A 21,181-nucleotide genomic window follows, 5' to 3' on the forward strand; every position below is an offset into this window, starting at 1 on the left:
TGAAAGAAGTACTACTCCCTGTGGGAAGGAGCCCAACTCACGTAGTTGGGTAATGATAGTGACGAACGATTGTTGGCACTTAGTATTGGATGAAGGGCCCTGATACGTTAATCAAGGGTTTGGAGATATTGGATTCCATCATCGTGGCTAGGACCATAGTAGATCAAGAAGAAGAAGATTGGTGAGTCCTCATAGTATTCGAGGGCTTGACCATATGTCCTTTATGTCTTTCTATGTTGTTGACTTATGTAAGGGCTATGTCTCTAAGATTGTATTTAAGAGTTTTAATTCAAATGTTATAGATGGTTTGAGACATTGTGTTATAGACTCTCTCTCATTTCTTAAAAGACTTCAATTGTAAAGAAAAGTTTTAAATTCTACACTATTTACCTATGATCTGAAGTATATAATTATGCTAAGGGCATGTATGAGACCCATTCGGGGTCGAGTATGTCGCGTTTTGTCTACGGGTTACCCCTGGATCGTGACAAACTTGGTAACATAGCATAAGGTTTTGGTATAATTTTAGTATGTCTCAAACCAGATCTAGTAGTCTTGCTCATAAATGTGAAGCGCACCACATTCTATGAATAGGAGGCTATCAGATGTTTGGAAAAAACTTCAGTTCTTCATTCCCCAAGTCGTGCCATAGAGCTTAACTCGATAAGGTGTTTCTCCTATTTCTTATCCGATGGTCTTTAGGGTATGACCACTTGAAGGGCTCATATTACAAGGATCGAATGAGAAAAGGTTAGTAGTGATGCCAATAATGGCTAGATGACTAGATGAGTCTTGTTATGATAGATTAGAATGATGCCTTATGGTATATATGGGTTGCTTTATGGTTATGTGTGTTGTAGGTAGAAAGTCATGGTGAGTTTAGAAGTGTGTTGGGAAGATTTGATGAATAGTGGTGCTTAAGTCATGCATAGAGATGCTGAGTGAGTAGACTCCTTTGAAAGAGGCTAAAGGTGTAATTCTCGATGGTTTAGAATCACTTTGTGGGATGGATATGAAAAGTTGAGTGTTCTAGATGTCTATGATTTGGATTGACTTAAAATTCTCACCTTAAGAGGTGTAGTGAGCTTGGCAAGGTTACTTCTGAGCAAGAGTGCTTAAATGAGAACCTCTCTAATTTAGAAGTACCGATTGGGATCTTAGACCGACAAGTTAAGAAATAGAAGAGAAAGAAAGTGCTTCCATGAAAATGTTGAGGAGTGGTATTTTAGTAAGGGTTTTAGTTGAAGGTTCTTATTTGGGAGGCCAAGAGCCAATGAGATGTCCCAATATCCTTATGTTCCCTTCTATTCCTCCTCTAGCTTAAGATGATAAGTTCTCCTTGACTCATTTCTTGATTGTGGAGTCTTGGATGTTATATGTGTCCTATGATTCCCTTGTCCCTTAGAGTTACTATTGTAAACCTTGGTAGGGTTTGGATGAATGGTTATTAGACCTCTATTGGTTTTAGAGCCCGGTAAGGTTATAATGAGCCTTGGTAATGCTTTAGCTTGTTAGAAAGGGGTAGTATTTGAGGTTTTAGTAAATAGGGGGCTTACTCCAAAGGGGGGAGATCATGTGCTTAGATAGCAATATTGATTGAGAGTCCTGATATCCTGATCCTTTTCTTCTATTCCTATTCAAGCTTGAGACAAAAAGTTCCTTTTTGGGCTTGTATTATGTTTTGGAGTCATGTGTGTTTTAGAAAATTTTCATGACCTCCTTATGTTGTGCATGTTCTTGAGAAAATTCTTGCTTTGAATAAAATAGGTTTTTCATGATTTACATGCTCTTCATGTGGTTGTGCATTTTAGTACGGAGATGGCATATTTGACTTCATGATATAATTTGATGAACATGCTTTGTTATGCTTTTCATAAAATGACATATTGGCTCCATAAAGTTGTGTTGAGCTTAATTTAGTTGGGAAAAGATAGATCCTCCTATGATTATGTGATTGATGATGTTTAGAAGTGTCGGTATAGGCTCACTCCTAAGGGGGAGATGGTGTGTCTACCTAACATTGTTGTTATGTGATTATGTGTTTCTGATGTTTGCGTAATCAAGATAGAACTTCCAATTCAAGTTTCTACAATCGTACAATAGTAATATAACCCAACCAAGGGTTTGGGTCGAGTCCCAAGGGAGCAGTTTTTGAGAATTAAGAGATAAGCGCGAATATGCTAAAGTTAACCATAGCTAAAAACATAATAAACTAAGGGGTTGACACAAGTGTCAATTATCAAAGGAGGGGGTTTTATATTTAGCTAGTGAACTAAAACAACAAAAATATAAAGATGTGAGATAGGGAAACGAGATTCTTTGGATGCGATAGGAATATGGGATAAAATAAACTATTGGGTAAATGCTATTGATAGTAAATCACTGAATATTTGTAACTAGGGTAGACTAGTGGGGGTAAATTCTCTCTTGAGCAACTCACCTCGAACCAACTCGGTTTCTATCGAACACTGAGTTGCAACACTTAAGCACAGCCTCCGCCTTAGCCCATTCACTCTCTTTAGCTGAATGCGTGGGAGAAGGTCTAGGATTCACTCTCTCGAGTTGAACCCACGACTACCCAAAAACCACCGCCTATCGATTTAGTAGTCTTAGTTTTAAAACCTCTCTCTCTCGCAAGCCAAAAACACTAAGAAGAAATCGTATTTGCAACTACAATCCCATTAAGCTCAAACACAATTGCTAAATGAAATCACTTTAAAACAACAAATAGACTAACAATAAGAAATACCCAACAAGAAGTTTAACCCATATTCACAAAATCACACCCCAAGAATTGGGGTTTTAGCTAGACATGAAAAAAAGATAGAAATCAATAGCAACAAGTGTTTCCATCAGGTGGGTATGATAGAAAATGTCTTTAATCACGTCTAGGATGAAGATTCTTCGATACCCACTTCTAATTTCTTAGAGTTGAAAACCTTCAAGTTCAAGAACAATGTCTCCCAAAAACTTTAATAACTAAGAACTGAAAATATTCTCTACATCTTGATAAAGTTCTTGATTGATTCCTTCATACTAAGCTACAAAATTAAATGGGTATTTATAGTTTAAAAATATTTGTGCTGCGAAGGCCCACTTGGCATAGTTAGTTGGGATCACTGATGCACTCGGCGACTTGCCCTTTGGTCTGGTTCATCACCTTTCAGCTTTTGCCTTCAACATCTTCGCATTTTGACTCATTGGGTGAAATAGTACAGCTTCGTCGAACTGCTCAGCAATGCGCCGACTACTCCTTTTCATCACCGACTTGATCTTTTCATTCAGGTCTCAACACACCGGAACATTAGCCGAGATTAAGGCCATTCGGCGACTCGCCTAATGCATTAGGCGATCCTCATGCCTTCTTTTCTTCGTCTTTTCAACCGCTCTATTCCTTTTTTGCTAAGTAGTGTCCATGCTTTGCCTCAAACTCCAAATACCTGAAACTTAAGGATTTATATCAGTTATTGAGACAAAATATGAATTTGAGGACACTAAATCTATCAAAATAAATCCCTAAATGAGTTCAAATTGTGGACTCATCATTACCCCCAACTTAAACTTTTGCTTGTCCTCAAGTAAAAGTCAAGTTTAGCAGTTCAAAAAGGATGTCTCAAACAGTGCTACACAAGACTCAATCATGAATATACACAACAAGACTCTACTTATTCATGCAAGGATCAATTTTATACTCAAAGACTCATGTTGTGACACACTATTATCAAAGATTCTCAAGCTCTCTATACTTGCTTCAAATAAAAGTTCAAGCTCAACAAAGGTATTCACATGCCCTCACACAAAAGAATGATTCTATTTTCACACACAATGATTTAATCATTTAAAGTTCCGGAATCAAATGCAATTCTCACACTCACAAAGAAGAACACTATGCATGTTTTTACCCATAGGTTTGCCCGTAATTTCCAATTGACAATTGCTTCAGCTCACTCAAGAACAAAAAGGTCTTTTCAAGACTTGTAATGGGGCTGAGTGCAAAGGTATGATCATTTAGGCTCAGTGACTTTCATCCTCGTGAAATGTGGTGCTCATAACACTTCCTTTCCTCTTCTTTCATCATTTTCTTTAGTGGTCATAAGTCATCTCATTATTCACTTTTCATGGATTTTTCGGAAACTCCATTTCTTTTGTATTTTCATAATTTTATTCCATGACTTTTTTCTATTTCATTTTCTTTTCTCTTCTCTATTTTTTTGTATGGAGGGGTTCCATTTTTCTCAACACCATGGGTTAAAGGATACTTTCCTTGCACTTCTTGAGTTGCCCTTTTCTTTTCACCACACCCCCAACTTAGGCTTTTGCCCTAAGTTGGCTATTCAATCAACCATAAATCAAGAGGATTATAGGTAGTGGATTTAAGAAAGGTGACATTTTCATCATGTTTCTTCCAAAGAAGGGTAAGGCTCAAAGGGTGTTCAAAAGAGTTTAACACACACTCACAAGGTAGGCCACAAAAGAGGTATATGTCAAATTGGCTCACACTCTTCAGAGTTGCCTCAGATCATATCAAGAGAAAGCATCACTTAGTCGATTGGACAAACGGGGCAAATTCTAAGTGTTATCATGCATGGTTCACAGTAAGCTCATCACACAAAGCATCGAAACCAAAGTTAAACAAGACTCCACGCTTTTTCTAGTGTGCAACGTTCATCACCAGAGACTCAACTTGATAATTGGTTAGTCACAACAAGATGTGAAGAGTTCACATACTTTTTATGCAACTTTAATTGGCCTCGTTGTTGCCGTGCATTCATTTATGTTCGATTAGGAGCACTATTCAAGTCATCGGCATTGATCAAAACTGATACTCAAATTTGCAAGAGAACAACCATATTCAAGTACATACAAGAGTGGGCGAAAAATTTGGAAGGGTGAAAATCATTTAAAATTAAAGAAAAAAGATCTGCAAGCTCAAACATCCACGAAAAGTAGTGTATAACATAATATTAAGTAGAATGAATCAAATATAAAATAAAAACATCAGTCACGACTAGCACACAAAGGTGGGCCTCACCCCACCACAGGTAAAAACATTGTCCTCAAATTCAAACAAAATAATATCCATAATTGAGAACAAAGAAAAAACAGAGAGGGAGGTAAAGATGGGATCCTGTCTAAGTGGTCACTCCATCTGTCTAGGTCTCAGTGCCCAGTGCATTGGTCTGGATTTGGGCATTAGTGCCCAGAATCACCTCATCCATAGAGACATCAACTTGTGTATTTGACACGGAAGCGTGCACATCCATATCTATCATGGCTGCTTTAGTCTCAGTCAGGTCCTCGTCTGCAGCTCCCTTAGTCTTCTCAGCCATCTCCTCATCAGTCACTGCCTATGACTCAGGATCGTCTGTTTGCTCTATTCTATCCTTATGTCCGGTGGTAGTTGGAGGCATCTTGGGCACATCTGGAATCTCTTCTTTTCCAAATGCCATGGACATATCTGTGGATTTTAAGGTAGTCCACATCTTTCCTCAGCTCCGCAATGGTGGCTTTTAAAGTAGTTACCTCCTCGGTGGCCTTTTGGCAATGCTCACACACCTCTATCCTTGCCACAAGAGTATCAATAGAAATGCTTAATGGTGTCACAACATCAGTCAAGGTAGCCTGAATCATGCCATGAATGGAGGTATCAAGTCTGCTGCACGGCGATCCGCAGAATAGGGAAGCTGTCCCATCAGAAGTAATTGACGCCTGAGTGATCAAAACCCGGGAGACAATAATAACAATATGTCTAGGAGGCAGTGCAGCAACAGAAGAATCTGGAGTCTCAGTAAGAGTAGCAGTGGCATTAGATGTACTTGAAGGCTCATGGACTACAGTAGGCAAAGATGCCTCTGCATGTAGTGTGTCCACAATCGGGGAAAGGTCCACCGGGGCTGCCTTTTTCTTCTCCGCCTGATCCTTTAAATATTCTACCTCGATCCTTTTGGATATTGGTAGAGGATGTGGGAATCACTTCCACATCTTTCTTGGCATCTCTAGGTACCCGAGCCCGTCTGCACAACTCGATAATCAATACCGGGAAAGGAAGAGAGGTCTGGCGATGTTTGGCACGCATGAGAATCTCTGAAATAATGATCATCCCCAGATTTAGTCTCATCTCATCAATGATGCAACCCAAACAAGCTGCTTTGGAATGGCGGAGTATGGACTTGTTCTGATGAAGCCAAACCAGAATCGTGCAGTGAAGTTCAGGTCCTTTTTCTCAATAGGTTCCCCAATATCAAGCCACTTTGGAGCACTGTCTGATATTAGCGGGGCCAACCACTTTTCATATTCTCCAGAGTCTTTGTTCTAATCATGTGCTCATAGTCATCTTCAGTGTCCGTTCAGCACTCCAGAACTGCATTGATTGCACCAGCATCACACTTCACTCTTTTACCTCTACCGACCACGTGGTCAACTGGTTTGAAAGCAGTTGCCTACTTCTTTCTCTGTGGTATGAAGGTTCCATAGGAGGCATATAACTCCCTAACCCAATTTGGAATATACGGGACACGTGGTTTTGTGAAGATCTGGAACTTGTGCGATTTCAAGTAATCCATTATATCTTGGTACCTGTCGATGACCCCATCTGTGGACAAATACTTTTCCTCAAAAATAGTCTTCAACCCCTCAGTATTTAATCTGTTCATTGACTTGGGCGGAGGACCTTGCACAGGAGGGGCTAGGACTACAACCTGCTTTTGAACTGGAGAAGGAGGTATGGTAACTTGAGGGTTCATGATCCTAGATGGATCATTCATCTTTTTAGATCATAGCTATGCCCTCTGTGCCTCTACAAGCTCATCATCATTAGAAGCTGCAATCTGGGGCTCCTGGTGCTCACCCTCACTATCATAACTGGTAAGGTGAGTGGTGTAGATGCTGTCACTATCGGAGTTGACATATGGTGACTCAGGTGCTTTCTCTTTTCCCTTCCCTTTCCCACCATTTGTGTGGGGTTTTGTGGCCTTTCCCTTGGATGCATTAGCATCCTAATTTAATATAATCTCGTTTGTTTTCCCTTGGGGTGGCACATTTCGTCCTGTAACTTTAGGTCTAGCCATATCTGTAAAACATTTAAGAAAAAGATAGGAGGGCTTAATCAATTTCATAGAGGAGTGGTTTTAGAAGAACTCGCCGAGCTACTCGGCAAATTGCCAATCCTCTTTGGCGAGCTAAATCGAGCTCACCGAAAGAGTTAGCTTAAATACTATGACAAGTCGGCAAATGGATCGGCTTTTTGGTGAATAACCGATATCATTCGGTGAGCAAGGGATAACTCACTGAAAGTTAAGTGCAACAAGGGTTTAGAAGTGCAGACAAAGGGCAAACAACAGACGATCGGCGAGTCGCCGAGTGCCTTTGGTGACCTTAGGCTTCTTGCCAAAAGTTACAGAGGCAAACAACAAGTTAAGCATTAAATTAAATCCGAGATGAGGGCATTAGGCAAATCGCCGAGCGGTTCGGCGAACTCGACCCAGCTCACCAAACGACCCAACGTGCTTATTTTCAATCCATATTCTCAAATTCAATCCCGCAACCCCTAAAAAAGAAATTAAACTATGCACTACTCAAATTAAAGTATGACCCATAGCATCGATTGCCCCAGAATACTTAGACTTCTCCCGATTTTGTCAAATTTTGCCTTTAAACAACTTTTTCCCTCAAGAATGGTGTAACCTACTCTAACATTGTGCAATTTATGCCATTTAGCACTAATACAGGCTACTCAGACTTCACCCAACCAATCTAACCAACATGCAAGCACGACCCCACAAAATTTAACTCATTTTAAGGCCCAAATTTATGGGCATTCGATGATCAAAACAATACGGGCAAGATTATCAAATTATAATTGGCAATCAAACATTCTAATCCTATCATAGAAGCCCAGCACAAGAGAATACGATATTATCATTACAAATAAGTATGAAATGCGATAAAAATGAACATGGGGTTCGGAAAACCAACCTCTTATGTCGAACAATAGAAATTTTAAATGTTAGGCAGCAAACTTTTCCAACTATGACCACAAGTCACTGAATACAACACTTAGCAAATGCAAAAATATTCAAAATACTAAATAGGTGCGAGATTTGGGAGATTAAAATTGAGGGAAAGTGAAAGAGTTGGAAGTTTAAACCATTAACCCTTTTTTAAAGACCGTCCAGTTCGAGCCCATTTGGCATCATTAGTTGTGCTCGCCGACCCACTCGGTGACATGCCGAGTGTTCACTTACCTCACCGAGTTTTACAGGCCCACCAGTTAATGTGAAAGTCCAAACGACGGTCTACATCTGGTTCACCGACCAGGTCGGTGACCCGCCAATAATTACATGGGCTCACTTATCTTTACAGACTCCATTTTGAAGATGTCTTTAGTTAAACGACGGTATAGAGTGGCGACCTATTAGGTGATGCGCCAACTGGACCTTGTAGCTCACGAACTTGGAATTTTCAAACACTATTCATACTTCAACTTGCAAAATCAACAGACCATTATTTCTAAAATGAAAATAAAGAAATAAATGGTTTTGGGTTGCCTCCCAAACAACACCTTAGTTAACGTCATGGCACGACGCAAGTCACCAACCAAACCTCATTCTCGGGGTTAGCCATAGTTCCCCTAGGTAACCTTTCTTTATGCTATGAGTAGAGACATGACAACACTTGGCCTATTTGGGTGTCTTGTAGCTGAATGATCATGGAATGGGATGTCGTCATCTAATTCAACATTTTGACATTCTCTTTTATCTCATGCAACACTCTATCTTGTTCCTCGATTTTGTGTAGAATGAGTGAGAGGACCTCTCCATTTTATCCACCCTTGTTTTGCTTTATCTTTTTACACTTGCGAGGGGGAAGGTACTTGCTCTTCTTCTTAAACCTTGCTTCTATCTTCACTACCTTCTTGGACAGATCATCCAGTTGAATCAACAATGCATCCCATTCTTGGTCTTTTTTTGCTTCCTTTTTTGCCTTAGCTATACCATCAAGACACTGGGCTACTAATCCATATGATTTTAGTATCAAACAACTTGCAAAAAGCTGATCAACAACACTTTTATTTTCGGGACCAAGGCCTTTATAGAAGCATTCTAGCAACAATTTTTCTGGCATTCCATGATTCGGGCATTGCTGTAGCAATGCCTTAAATTTCTGCCACATATCATGGATAGTCTCACTTTCCAATTGCCGGAATGTTAGGATGTTACCCCTAAAGTTCATTAACCTCAATAGGGGGTGATCTATTTGGTTAACCTTTTCACCCTTTACACTCATTTTTCTTGTTCACAATACACAATCAAGCAAAATGAAACTAAAAATCAAGTAAGTAAACTACGACTAGCTAAAGCAAAATTCGACTCAACTCGAAATTCTCAAATAACACCACTCCCGGCAGCAGCGCCATTTTGATGTTTACGTAATCAAGACACAACTTCCAATTCAAGTATCTACGATTGTACAATAGTAGTATAACCCAACCAAGGGTTGGGGTCGAGTCCCAAAAGAGCAGTTTCTGAGAATTAAGAGATAAGCGTGAATATGCTAAAGTTAACCATAACTAAAAACATTATCGAGTAAAAACATAATAAACTAAGATGTTGACACAAGTGTCAATTATCAAAGGAGGGGTTTTTAATATTTAGCTAGTGAACGAAAACAACAAAAATATAAAGATGCGAGATAGGGAGACGAGATTCTTGGGATGTGATAGGAATATGAGATAAAATATATTATTGGGTAAATGTTATTGATAGTAAATCTCTCAATATTTGTAACTAGGATAGACTTTAGTAGGGGTAAATTCTCTCTCGAGCAACTTACCTCGAATCGACTCGATTTCTCTCGAACACCGAGTTGCAGCACTTAAGCACAACCGCCGCCTTAACCCATTAACTCTCTTGAGCTGAATGTGTGAGAGAAGGTCTAGGATTCACTCTCTCATGCTGAACCCACAATGACCGAATAACCACTGGCTATCGATTTAGTAGTCTTAGTTTTAAAACTTGTCTCTCGAGCAAGCCAAAAATACTAAGATGAAATCATATTTGCCACTACAATCAATTTAAGTTCAAACACAACTTCTAAATCAAATCACAGTTAAAAAACAAATAGAATAACAATAAGCAATACCCAATAGCAAATTTAGCTCATATTCACAAAATCACACCCTAAGAATTGACGTTTTAAGCTAGACATGAAAAAGAGATAGAAATCAATACCAACAAGTTTTTCCATCAAGTGGGTATAATAGAAAATGTCTTTAAACACATCTAGGATAAAGATTCTTGGATACCCACTTCCAATTTATTGGAGTTGAAGACCTTTGAAACCTTCAAGTTCAAGAATAATGTCTCCCAAAAACTCTAAGAACTAAGAACTGAAAATATTCTCTACAACTTGATAAAGTTTTTGATTGATTCATTCATACTAAGCTACAAAATTAAATGGGTATTTATAGTTTTTGAAGATTTGTGTTGCGAAGGACCACTCGACGTAGTTAGTCGGGATCGCCGATACACTCGGTGATCCTCCCTTTGGTCTGGTTCATTACCTTTAAGCTTTTTCCTTCAGCATCTTCATGTTTTGACTCATTGGGCGATATAGTACAGCTTAACGAAACTTCTTGGTGATGCACCAACTACTTATTTTCATCACCGACTTGATCTTTTACTTCAGGTCTCAGCACAAGGGAACGTTAGGCGAGATTAAGGCCATTCGGTGACTCGCCTAATGCATTAGGCGATCCTCAGGCCTTCTTTTCTTTGTCTTTTCAGCCGCATTGTACTTTTTGCTAAGTATTGTCTATGCTTTGCCTCAAACTCCAAATACCTAAAACTTAGGATTTACATCAGTTATTGAGACAAAATATGCATTCGAGGACACCAAATCTAAAAAAATAAAGCCCCTAAATGAGTCCAAATTGTGGACTTATCAGGTGCCATGACTTCTTCATATGATGCATATTCTTGAAAACTTGTGTTTTAAAAAGAAAATGATTTCAAGTGAATTGTTTTCCTCATGTTGTAGTCATTTGAGTAAGGGTTTCCTAGTTTACTTCATGAGAATAAGATATGAGCATGCTTTAGTTAGGAGTTGAGAAAATTCCTCCTTGAATAAAATGCTTTTGAGAAGTAATTGCTTATGAGCTCCATGAGTATGTTGAGCATGTTATGACTAGGAGATGAAAGTTCCTCCTTAAATATGATTAGTTATGAAAATATCATGCATAAATGGGTTATTAGATGTAATTCATACTTCCTTCTGTTGCACTGAGTATATTGAGATAGAGTGATGTTTCCTCCTTGTTTATGTGCATTTTGATGTTTCATGCATGATAGGCCGCTAGTCTTGAGTCTTTAATTCCATAAAAGTGTTTCAAGTGTCATTCGAGGACAAATGTTGCCAAGAGGGAGATAATGTAACAATCCAGAAAACTAGTAAGACCAAGCTAGAGCCTAATGGAAACTAGTAGGTGAAACTAGAGCCTAACGAGTTTGGTTTAGACTTTGATGTGGGGTTTTAGGTTGTATATTGACTTTCCGAACTTAGAATGAGGGTTATAGGGGTTAAATATCAAGGTAGGATCCCCCAAGGACCAACCAAGTGTCCTTGAGGGGTAGCCTAAAGCCTAACCCCAAGGCTGCCCCATTTGACAAAAAACTGTCAATTTGGGGCCACCTACGGATGGCACCTACGGCCAGTAGGTGGACGCATGCCCCGTAGGTGGGAGTCGTGGGTCAGACCCCAAGGTGAGGAGTTTCAGCCACCATCCATGGACCTACATGACGGGGCGTCAATGCACCCATGGTCCGTAGGCCCATGGGCGTGGATGGCACCTGTGATGTTGTCCAAAATCTCGGCCAAGTTAAGTGGTTTCCAATTAATTCATTTTTAATTAGTTTTCATTAGGGGTCGTGTAATATGGGTTTATTTCACCTATATAAATTATTTTAAGTCCTTAAACACCTAATTAATTAATCATATCTCAACACCCCAAATCATAACCACCTCCCTCCCAAATATCTTCTCTCTAGAAACCTCCATTGAAGAACAAAGAAAGAGATCAAGTAGAGCTTGAAGAAGGGAGCTTTTCAATATGAATTTGGTATAATTCTACACCTAAGGCATGGAAGTTTTCATCCTTGGGTAGCTATCACCCAAGGAGCCCTTTCAAAAGCTTTTATCTCAAATCTAGAAAACCAAAATAGCTAGGGTTTCAACTCAACACCATGGATTCCATTCAAAGATTCTTTTAAAGTTTTAATTATGTTTGTTTATGAATGAGTTATTGATTTTACATGATTTTAACTCGAATTCTTCAAGAATCCATGAGTTTCCCCCATCCTAGCTATGATCCTTCTTTACATTATGAATGTTGTTGCAAGGTGGTCCAATTGATTGGATGTGAGTTGATTATGCTGTAATTGGATGATTTAAATATGATTCTACATGTATCTTTGAATATGCGAAGATCCTATGGTAAAATTGATATAGTCTAGGGTTTTATGTCATGAAAGAGGCAAATTGAGGGTTAGATGTTACCTTCTATGAATGATGAACTTCTTTATGAATTCCCTTAGATTAGGTCACCTAGACAAGAATTGATTATGAGTAAAGCTTCTAGACATGAACTAATTGATTAGGGCTTATATGATGGATCATGGTTATATAGTATTGAGATTGAGTTTATCTATTTCTTATATGACTATAATTGATCAAGAATGAGACATATGGTTAGGTTACCTTAAGAATTAGGTATACATGATGATCATGTGAGGCATGGCTTGAGAGTAAGGCTTATAGTATGAAGATGACTCCTAAGGCTTTAAGGGTAAAAGCTAATATGAATAAGTTAAGAATATTAAAGCTTATAGAAGGAAACTATTATGTATGTTAAATTGTATATGGAATTATTGTGAAAAGACTTCATCTACATGACCTCTCATATGACTATATGAGTCTATGCATGGAATGAATGTGGTAATTGAGTTATGACTATACATATGTTTCATATATTGAATGCTAGATGGGTTGACTCAATATGACCCTTGAATGCAAGATATGAGGTGTCTGCATGATTATGATAATATGTGCATGATTGTGAATACTTTGAGAATAAGGTGTACATTATAATAATGTTGTTGTTGTGTCATTGGAAGGACAATCACACACACATATACACCCATGCATGAATATGAATATGATGTGACTATGGTGTTGCTTGTGGTTCATGGCCCTTGAAGGTCAAAGTTATGAGGGCTTGTACATCTTTATGAGAATTGTGTATGAGCTTACGATTCACTTAGAAAGTGAAGATCGTATGATTATTGTGTAATTGTGGTATTGTTGAAAGGTAGTTCTCCCTATATTATCCTTACACTTTATTATGCATGAACTATTATGACTATGATGGTCTTGTTGTGTGGAATGAAAGTCTATTCTCATGAACACACTATGACTATGATGTGAAAGGTTTACTCACATATGGATGATTCTAAGGTTGAAAGGACATTCTCACCTATTGGATCTATGAGCTGTTATGATGTTATGTTGGTTTGACTGCCTAGTGCATTCTTTCATGAACATGAACTTAAGTAAAGGCTTAAATATGACTTTTAAATTGAATTATGCTTAGCACCGAGTGGATATGAAAATGAGATGGAGGCTTTTACGTTTAGCAAGTCCGGCTTCCCAATGTATGTTATCTCATTAGATGGAAATCTTTTACGCTAGTAGTCCGGGTTTCTAGTAGCAATCTCCCTATCCCATAAGTATGTGCCCACATAGGTATATAGCTAGTAGATCCACCTAAAATCTATTATGTACGTTCTACCTTAAGCAAGTAGGACACCTCTTTGCGGTGTGGGAGTACAACACCAGATTTTATGTAGATCACATGGTCTATGTCGATTAAGGTTAAATTTCCTTATATGATAGGAATATGAATTATGATAAGAATACGAGTTATGTTAAGAACATGAGTTATGTATTATGGTTCCTCAAGGGGTTCTACTTAGTATGAATGGGGCTATGGGACTTCATTCATGCGTAGCACAAGTAGGTTTTGAGAGTGGGCATGGTATGTCTCTTTTATGATATGATTATTATGACTTGAATGTATGCTTTATATGAATTATGAACATGAACTATACTTATAACTTCTTAATAAGCCTTACTTAGTGTGAGTGGGATATGGGACTTCACTTATACAGTGCACAAGTAAACTTATAAAGGGGTTATGGCGTGGGTTCCTTATGCTATCAAGATATATTAATTATGTATGCATGATATGGATTGTGGCTGAAGGTCACTTTAATTATTTCAAGTTGTTAATATGAATGTCTCCTTGTTTATTATGAGTGTTGCCTATGAATAAGGTTAAGGTATTTTATGCATGATCATGGTGGCCTAGAAGTGATACTTAGTGTAGATAGGATTATGGGATACTATCTATTCATTGCACAAGTATGGCGTAGGGTTGCTTGTCTGATAGTTCCATTATGATGGTATGGTCTTGGCATGTAATTATGTATGTGAAATTATGTCTTGTGATGATTCGAGTATGCATTATGTGTTGTTGGAGACTATGCTTGTGATTATGATAATATCCTTTATGTTATGATGAATAGTGCATGGTTTGTCTTATGAGCTACATTATCCAACTATTTCAAAGATGATGTTCAAACGTGGGTTATAAGATGGTTTAAAAAAAAAGTTCCTTTTATGCATGTTTTAAGGATTTTTATTCATGGCTTCCATACTTAGTACTTTTTGTGCTAACTCCATATTTCTACATTTTCTATAAGTGTAGGGTTTGGACATATTGGATTCCATCCTTGTCGCTAGGACCACAGTAGATCTAGAAGAAGAAGAATGGTGAGTCCTCATAGTATTTGAGGGCTTGACCATATATCCTTTATGTCTTTCTTTTATGTTTTAGACTTATGTAAGTGCTATGTTCCTAAGATTCTATTTAAGATATTTAATTCAAATGTTATAGATGGTTTGAGACATTGTGTTTTAGACTCTGTCTCATTTTATAATACACTTTGATTTTAAAGAAAAGTTTTTAATTCCCCATTATTTGCCTAAGATCTTAAGTCTATGATTATGCTAAGGGCTTGTATGAGACCCTTTCGGGGTCGAGTATGCCGTGTTACATCTAGGGGGTACCCCTGGGTTGTGACATAAGGTAAATGCCACTAGAACTCATCCACTCCACTCTCGGGACACTCGACATCACTAAGGTCGCAATCTTAGCATAACAATCAAGAATAGCACGATACAGAGAGATCCAATCCATACCAAAGATGATGTCAAAGTTTATCATTCCTAAAATGATCAAATCTACCCAAGTATCATACCCGACAAAAGAAACAAGATATGATTGATACACTCGATCCACCACTAAGGATTCATCCACGTAGAAACATGAATATGCAAAGGTTTGCAATCAAACATCATACTAAACCTAGAAGAAACTAGGTAGACATATATGAGAAAGTAGATCCTGGATCAAACAATACAGACTCAGGTCGATGAAAAACTAGGGTGATAGTTCTGATCACAACACCAGAAGTCTCGGCCTCAAGCCTCCATTGCATTGGCCATCTCGGCCGCCTATAGCTTGAGTAGAACCATTACCTCTACCCTACGGAGTTGGATTGACCCTACCAGAATCCTGCCACCTTTATATGACTGAACTCTGCCTAGACCCTTGGCTAGAAGCGTTGAATCCCTTGCTGGGCAACTGAATAAGAACACTAAGGTCATGAATTAGTCTGAAGAGGACAATGTTGCATCAGAGGACCTAGATCCCCATAAGTAAAGCAATATCTCAGCACAAATAACTAGTGTTGCTAACAAGATGAACTACCCTGGCCACCTTGGATAGAACCGTAGTAACGTCGAGCTAACTGCCCCCTCTCACCTATTGGCATAGAAGCATAAACTGGCCTATGGAGCTGAAAGGGGCTACTAATTGTAACGACCTATTCCCATCATTATAGATAAAACAATGGGGAAAGAATTTGGGTCAAAAAAACTTTTTGTAGTAACTTGGGATTTCCTAGCCTAGTCTGGATTTGGACGAAATTTGAGGCATGCGAGTATAGGGAAATTTGGTAATGAATGAGAGATTTAATAATGAATTTGATTACATTAGCTGATAGCTACGACATTAAGTAACACGTACGACTTTACCGAATCAAATTCGGGTGAGTAGAAACTGATCTTAGAGTGAGCATGTAGTTCCAGAGTGTCATGGGTTGGAGGTGTGCTGTTAAATGGGGGTTTGAAACTCTAATTCTGAGGTTCTGTCTTCGTGTAAGCCGCCAGGCCGGGATTAATCCCACCAAGGCGGGGACGCTGTGGCGGGATGGGATCCCCTGTAGCGGTTCAGTCGTGAATTAAGTCAGAATTGAACCCCAAAAATGTTATATTATGCAAGTTTCTTTCATGAGAGCTAAGAGATGACCCAGGGGTATTTCTTGAAGGTTTTTCCCCTCTATTCTAGCACTAAAGGTAAGGATTTTACTCCCCTAATTCCTTTTTCGATCCGTGGAACTTAGATTTTGGGTTAATTATTGTTAGGGGAGGGTTTTAAACTGAATTTGATGGCGGGAAATAGCCCTTGCTGCATATTAGGATCATGCGTTTGGTCTTAGGTTATTGGGTTTGTTATAATTTGGATAATTAGACCTTCATTAATTGACTCGTGTATTAATTGTTGTTTCTAGACTACGAACAAGCGGAAAGAATCCGGAAAGGGAAGATTCAAGTGTCTTAGGGGATTCAAGCTTGGTTTCAAGGTAGGTGATGGTTTGATTTCTTGTTTGCGTGATATATGTTGGTAATTACTTCACTGTAATGCATGTATGTATGAGAATGAAGCGTTGTTGATCAAACCTAACGAAATGAGTGCGAACAAATAAATGTATGTCATGGTTCAACACTTGATTGTATGATTATGAGAATGTACATATGAGTGTGATTGTGATTGTGGTTGTGCTGAATGGATCAGGTGCCACGTTCCGACACACTAACTTAGATTGGGTGCCACATTTCAGTGCGTATATTTGATCGGGTGTCACGTCCGGCTCACTAATTAGGATCAAGTACCACGTTTCGATAAACTAACAGTTTGGGTATGGGTTCTATGAGAGGACCATTGAATTGCCATATTTACTTGTTATTGACAATGTGAAAATTGTACATTGCTCTTGAAATGATAACTGTGTATATATTTTGTGCATGTCATGTTTACCTTGTTGTAACTCCTTATATATGTTGTGTTTACTTGAATAGCCGCGTGATCCTACCAGTACACTGTGGTTGTGTACTAATATTGCACTTGCTCGTTCTTTGTTGAGTACATAGCATCTTCAGGCGACTACTTATGTTGAGTAAGTTTCTAAACCTGCAGTCGTTGGTGTTCCATGGTTTTGAGAGTGAGGACGCCTATGAGTTTATCTTAGATTGTTATGAGAGGCTGCATAAGTTTGGTATTGTCCATAAGCATGGAGTACAGTTTGTGACATTCTAGCTTTATGGTGACGCAAGGCAGTGGTGGAGAGCTTATGTGGAATGCATATCGTCTACTTTACCCCCACTCACTTGGACACAGTGTCATGCCTTGTTTTTGGAAAAGTATGTGCCCTGGACCTTGAGAGATCGCAAGAAGAATGAGTTCACGGCTTCGGAGCAAGATAGTATGACTGTAGCTGCTTATGAGGCTAAGTTACATGGCTTGTCTAGATATGCTACACAATTAGTAACTACCGAGGAGGAGAGGATTCGTCTATTTGTCAAAGGATTGAACCCCGAACTTCAGGTATTATTTGTTCATATGACTTACATAGGAAAAGCTTTAATGAGGTGACCGACTTCGTGAAGAAAGTTGAAGGACTTAGACGTGATGGGAAGGCTAAGGCTTTGGTTATGAAGGCCAAGAGCATAGGTAACTTTCAGGGTTCTTAATCCAGAGGTTTAGGTAGGGCGACGTTTGCAGCTCAACCTATTCAGTCTTCCATGCCCGCTTATATAGGTCGTTATTCGAGAACCCCACAACAGAATTTTATTCAGGATAGCCGGGGATCCGCATCTTCAGCTAGTGGCATAACTCTTTTTGATCATAGTTGTTATAATTGTGGGGAACCTGGGTACATGAGGAGAGTTTGTCCCCTACCGTGCATGTTGGATTCCGTGCAGCAGCAGACTAGAGATGTGGTACTCGTGGGCAACGGTAATAATGGTAATAAAGGCAGGGGAGTAGCACAACAAGGCAAGGAGGTCGTCTGTCAAGATGATAGGGCTTAGTTTTATGCCTTTCCGGGTAAGACCAAGGCGAAGACATCTGATGCAGTGATCACAGGTACTATTCTTGTCTACGATCGGATGGCTAATGTATTGTTTGTTCTGAGTTATACTTTTTCATACGTGTTTGGTCAGCTTGTCTTGGGATTTGATGCAGTTTGTGATATACTTGACACCCAATCAATGTTTCTTTGCCCAGTTGGAGAGTCTGTCATAGTCAACCATGTTTATCGTGCTTGTTCTGTTATGTTTATGGGTTTCCAAACTTGGGATGATTTGGTTATTTTGGACATGACTGACTTTGACAAAATCTTAGACATGACTTGGTTGTGACTAGAGATTCCGGGTAGGAAAAAGTTAGAGTGGGAAGGGGTGTACAAACCTAAGCCAGCTAAGGTAATATCCTCCATTCGGGCTAGGAAACTGGTGGGGCAGGGTTGTTTGGCATATTAGGCTCATATTCGGGATGTTGAGGTTGAGTCTCCCTATACTGAGTCTATTCTTGTGGTGTCAAAATTTAGAGAAGTGTTTCCTACTGATTTGCCTGGTATGCCTCTGGATAGAGTTATAGATTTTTGCATTGATTTGGAACCTAGTACCCACCCTATCTCCATCACTCCTCATCGCATGGCTCCGGCAAAGTAAAGATTGCTTAAGGCTCAAATTCAAGAACTTCTTGATAAAAGATTCATCCGTCCTAGTGCTTCCCCATAGAGTACTCCTGTCTTGTTTGTTAATAAAAAGGATGGTAGTATGAGGATCTGCATCGACTACCGACAGTTGAATAGGGTCACCATTGGAAATAAGTATCTGTTGCCTCGAATAGATGATCTTTTTGACCAGTTGCAAAGTGCATCAGTTTTCTCTAAGATTGATCTAAGGTCTGGTCACCATAAGTTAAATATTAGGCCTGAGGATGTACCAAAGACAACATTCAGAACCCGCTATGGGCACTATGAGTTCCTAGTGATGTCATTTGGGTTGACAAAGACACCTGCAACTTTCATGAGTTTAATGAATGGTGTGTTCAATCATGTCTAGATTCTTTTGTTATGGTTTTTATTGATGACATTTTGGTTTATTCAAAGAGTAAGGAAGAGCATGCCGACCATCTTCGTAGTGTTTTGGGTGTTCTTGGGAGACAAAATTTGTACGCTAAATTTCTAAGTGTGTGTTTTGGTTGGATTCAGTTGCCTTTTGAGGGCATGTAGTTTGAAGGGATGGGGTGATGGTACATCCCCAAAATATTGAAGCGGTTAAGAATTGGGTCCGGCCTAGCTCTGTGACTAAAGTTAGGAGTTTTGTGGGGCTCGCTAGCTATTATCATCGATTTGTGAAAAACTTTACTTCTATTGCCACACATTTGACAAGGTTGACCAAAAAGAAGGTTCCTTTTGAATGGACTGAAAAGTGTGAAGAGAGCTTTTAAAAGCTCAAGACTCTTTTGACCACAACACCTCTTCTAGCACTATCGGTGGAAGTAAAGATTTATGGTTTATTGTAATGCTTCCCATTCGGGTTTAGGTGCTATGTTAATGTAGGATAAGAATGTCATAGCTTATGCATTGCGATAGTTGAAGGTGCATGATACGTCCAAACTTACACCTCAATCAAGAGATATAAACGGTCGTAGTCAATTTAAAGAGCTCAACGTGAGTTGAGGTCGATCCCACAGAGAATTTCTTTACAGAAATGATTTCATTGTCACGTTTTACTCAAATGTCATTATTCTTCCCTAAAGAAACAAATACGGAAAGTAAAAATGGGTTTAGTTGTAATGTACTGGTAACTAATATTTGTAATCGAGATCCAGATTAACAATTAACAAAGTTTTCAGTTCACAAGTTGTTTCGTTGATTAAAAGAAACCAGGATTGTGTTTACCATAATGTTACGACTAATGTTCTTTCATAGTTAAGTTTAGGCAATTTATCTCTACAAAATGCAGAAGAGTTAGGTATATCTGATACTTCTCAGTCTAGTCAGATAATGTTCAATCAAGTCCTCTCGGTCCTAGAGTGTTACTAGTTTTACCCTCGTTTTCAATAGTGTTAAAGTCCTTTTCTCTCGAACTCAAACTTTAACTCCATTTCTTCCTGTTAACTTAGCTTTTTCCTAACTATTATTTTTCTCTCGAACAAATTATAGATACATGCTCATTCCAATGCTTGTACTGATCATTATTAAAGAATAATGAAAGCTAAATTGTAATCTGCAAACATAAATCACCTTTCACTCGTTTTACCGAATTACACTTTGGTTTTACGTCATAGATCCCACAATCACAGTTGTGGTATTTAGCCTCTCATGATTTCACGTAAGCATTCAGAAATATAAAATGAAAACATGTGTAGAAAGTACTTACGAGAATAAGCAAATCAACAAGTCGATAACTCCAGAACTGGAAATCTAACTTCGAACTTAATTCAATATTCAAATCGAAAATCTAAATCTGAGAATAATGGAAACTTGTTCGTCGGTCAAGGTAAGATAAGTTAAAACATGAAAAATGACCTAATTAATTCAAAAATAGTGATTTAAAAAGAGTCCTACTCAATGTAGGACTGAAATGTCGGGCACTTCCCGGCCACTATTACGACCCGTCAAGGGCTTCACGGTCCGTGAAGTCCCTTGTAGTCTTCACTATGTACTTCTGCAACTTCAGATCTTTAAGGTCAACACTGGGTAGGTACTATGGGTGACTCCACAGACCGTCATATTGTCTGTGGTCTTTAGTTGATCACTTCCCATTTAAGCTTCTCGAGGCCTAAGTACTGGATCATCTTCATGATCACCACCACGGGCCATTATGGTGACCACGGCCCATGGAGCCTTCTGTGGTCTTCACTTGGTTACTC

This window comes from Solanum stenotomum, chromosome 6 (genome assembly GCF_019186545.1).
Source record: "Solanum stenotomum isolate F172 chromosome 6, ASM1918654v1, whole genome shotgun sequence".
NCBI classification, from domain to species: Eukaryota; Viridiplantae; Streptophyta; class Magnoliopsida; order Solanales; family Solanaceae; genus Solanum; species Solanum stenotomum.